This window comes from Cotesia typhae, unplaced genomic scaffold, assembly GCF_013202065.1.
Source record: "Cotesia typhae breed Kobodo isofemale line unplaced genomic scaffold, CoteBio_Ctyphae contig_23, whole genome shotgun sequence".
NCBI lineage: Eukaryota > Metazoa > Arthropoda > Insecta > Hymenoptera > Braconidae > Cotesia > Cotesia typhae.
In genome coordinates, this window is record NW_027423729.1 from 504311 (window position 1) to 508655 (window position 4345).

The window sequence follows — 4345 nt, forward strand, 5'->3', positions numbered from 1 at the left end:
ATCGTTATAGTGAAATTGTTTTTTCCGGCTAAAAAATAATATTTAATATATGTTATTGTCTTGGAGAGACACTTTAAATTGTGCAGCTTGTATGAAAATATACATATAAATATAAATATACAAATACATATATAGATGTAAAAAACATATATTTTTTTTTTTTAACAAAGCTGACACAATAAGAGCCGAATCGCTTTACGCTGGAAACAGATGGCTATATCTTCCAGCCTAGTGTGTAAAATTATTAAATATTGTTACTGAATTTTTTCAATCGTTTCGAGTATGAAAAAGTCTATCCAATACCGATAATATAAATTAATGAAATAATTTTTTAACATAGTGAAATTATTTTAAAAAGCAATTATTTACAACACCTGCATTCAAACTTAGAGGTTGAATGTGTCTGTTCAGTCGATCGAAACACTCGTAGAAAATTTCATATGGATTCGTGGTCTCATACGGAAACCAACTAGTTTCGGATCTATAGAAGCACTAGAAAAGAAATTGGATTGTTTTTGCAAACTTCGACAGTTTATAACTTTATTTCAGATAGTCAGAATCGCGTTTGTTTGTTGTAAACTTTGATAAATTAAAAATACAAGTCTAGTAAATTTTAAAAAGCGTTCAGTATCGATCTTATTCATAAATATGATTGTAGTATACATCCAATAATTAAAAAACTATTTATATTCTTATTGTAAAAATAAATTCAAGTTATCAGAATTTTTTTTTTTTTGTTAATTATTGAGTGTGCAATTACTTAAAATTTGAAAAAAAAAATTAATTCAAAAGCTTAAATGCAGGTGTAATAAAAAAAAAAAAAAAGACACTCGGTAGTGACTGGACCCTTCTCTAGATTCATATTATTTTATCCTTAATACACGATCTTAATTCCTGGAATGTGTTCACGGTAGATAGTGATGATCATGAAGCATATTCGTGTATTATAACATGTAATTAAATAATAAATGTAAATAAATAATAATAACAATTAAGTCTGAACGGTGAGTATTACGGGCATATCAAAAGTTTAGATAAATATCACTTTTAATTGTTTACTAACTTTTATATGCTTGTAATCTAGATACATATTATTATTAATACATATATCCATGTTATGTAAAGGACATGAATATAAATAAATATATTTAAATGAGATGACTTTCAAAGTGACAGCTTTTATGCTCGATACAATTAACAAGGTTACATTTATCATTATCGATATTATTATCATTATTGTTATCAATATCAATAGACATGAATTCAATTGTTAATTTTGCATCTGAATTTGACAGGATGTCGTCAGGAAAATATCACGTTTAATATTTCCATTGTTACCGGTGATTCATTTAAAACTGTTAAATTTACTATTTTTTCCGATTTTCAATTGTTATTATTATTATTCTAATTTAAAATATATTTTTAGATACTGTTGATTGTTTATTTTGATTAATCGGAACAAAGCGTAATCTTGAATAGATACGGATCCTCGAATGGTGTAAATTAAGTAAAGAGGATTGTAAAATAAATATAATAAAGAAAAAAAGGAAATAAACTTTTTGCTGGTGCAAATATAATTTATTAAGATTTATTTCTAGTGCAGTATCTTGTATACTAAGTAAATAATACAATAACAAACTGTTACAGCAGCGAAGAAGTAGACGAACGCGAGAATAAAGAAGAAGAAGAAGAAGAAGAAAATGGAGAAGAAGGGTGAGTAGCGAGGGTGAAAGTTTTGATGGTAAGACGTGAGTAGAGTGATGTAATAGTGATGAGGAGTACAAGAAAGACATCACAGAATGGGATGGATTCGCACGAGTCCCGGATAAATATAAAGGATATTTATTCCTCTAACTATGTATGGATAAATAAAAGTATATATTTTATAAAAAAATCTTTAGTTCGTTCATAAATAAACACAACTGCCCGAACATCTGGCGCGGACGTAATTCATCGTGAATTAATTTAAGGGTTTGTGTGTAAAAGTGTGTGTAAGAGTGTGTAAATGGCGTGTGTCTTCGTTTCTCTTAGTAACTGCTTCCTTAAACTCTAGACGGTGCCTTCCTTCAACTTATTTGTTCTATACTTCTATTCTTTACAGCGAGGTTCAGTAAAAGTAGTATAGAACTAGAACCAGAACGAGAATGAGAACGAGAAGCTAAACCTGAACCAGAAGTAGTGGAACGGGACTGTAGTATGATAAGGGGGGTTTAGAGCCCCTTTCATTAGGGTCTGCTGGCACCATTTGGTGGCTCGCTTTTATGCTGATTTTATTTCACTTCTTTCGCGAACTTGAGATCTCAGTAATTGTGCGGTTTATATTTTATTACCTCTGGCTGGATATAATGGCCGCGTAAAATATGGCTCGTCGAACATGCTCCCATCACTCTCTTCTTCTTCTTATTCTTATTCTTTTAATACCTTAAGTTATTCTTATTTTTATTCGCTTTTTAGTTCTGCTTTAAAGTTTCTTTATTTTTATACCTCTGTGTTTCTGGCTCTATCATGTGCGTTAGACAAAATAATAGATTGCGAGCGGTTCAAGAAGACGACAGTAAACGCGGCTCTATTTCACCGAGTCAAACTTTATTCTTACCAAATTATTACGAGAGAAAAGGAGGCAATAAAACTAGTTTTAAAAACACTTTTATTAAAGATAAAACGTTGAAAACTTAAAAGTTATTTACATTCTATACGTTTTCTGACTTTACTTTCAACAATTAAAAGCTTATTATATATAAAATTATAAAAAAAATATTAACAAGAACCAGATTTTAAATAAATTATTAATTTTTAACTCGATTGATGATTTCTATCTTATAAATTGAATTTTACTTTATATATAATACTTTTTAAATCGATTAAAATAAATTGCCGGGATAACGAATTTAAAAATTCATAATTGAATATTTTATGAAATAATCGCGATATCACGTTAACAAGATTAAGCCAATTATTTATTAATGAATTCATTTACATTTTATCGGCAATAAAATTTCATTATATAAGATTAATTTTATATTTATTAGTTTATTTATTATTCAAAATTTTTCGACCAAAAAAAATTTTTTTACAAAAATATGATTTTTTTTTTTTTTTTTTTTTCAAGTTAATTTATTAAAACCGCTGTTAGATTAAATATTCTTTCTGTTAAAAAGTTGTTTCAATTGATTATTGTGCAGACATTTAATTAATTAAATGAATCAATTTAAATTTGAATGACTACAATGAATATATTTATTGGCACAGTGAATGAAATTGACTATCACTTTCAATGAAATAATAAATTTAATTATTTCATCACTTTATATTGAATAAAATAAATGAAATATTTCTCTTTGAAATTTTTTATGTAAGCTATTTAAAATAAGGAATAATAAAATAATTAATCAGTTGAAAAACGAATATGAAGTTCAAAGTCCCATTGATATTATTACATAAAATTTGAAGTAAAAATTAAGAAGTTCGGAATCTAGAAAAAATTTTAATTGACGCCTTGCTGTTAAGCTGTTAAGCTTAAAGTACTGCCAGTAAAATATAATGGTTAAAACTAGCGCAGTATAGTACTAAAAACGTAAAATAAAATTTGTAGAATATTATGTCGAGTTCAGGAGACACGGCGAGGATCTCTAGCGCACGTGCCTAGTGTAAGGGGTAGCATTCAAACACTTGGCACCAGCCGGCGCCTGGTATGTGACATGAATATTTGTTTCTAATAAGATATGCCACCGTACGGTGCCGCCACTTGACGTGCAAGATTCACCGTCAATCCCGGAAATTCACATAGATCGAATAGAAACGATGCAAATTCTAATACAAGAACGAGACAACAAAATGATCGATTTTAATCAGAAACCATAAGAATTATTTTTACTTTTTTTTTTTTACTTGTAAGGAATATTAAAAAAAAAAAAAAAAAAAAAAAAACATTTAAAATTATTTGATAAAATAAAATCATTTTATTTATTTAAAAATAAAATTTTTAATCGAGAATTGAAATTTGAAACTTTTGAAAACTTTACCGGGAACAAAAATATTTTTCGCTTCACATTTAAATAAATAATAAAAAATTATTACAAACTTTTCAGTGAGTTTGATCAATTTACATAGATCTCATAAAAATGAATCGAAAGCTTCGGAAGTAAACAAGACACAAACATAAATATAAATCCAAGTAGATATGGGAATAAAGGACATGAGAATTTCGACAATCAACTGATAGGGATTTACAAAATAAACAATACTAAAAAATATACTGACATGATTGCATGATAGGGAATGTGATATCTTTGTCCATCGACAACATGAGAATAGAATTTCAAAGCCGTGGGATGTTGGCTACCAA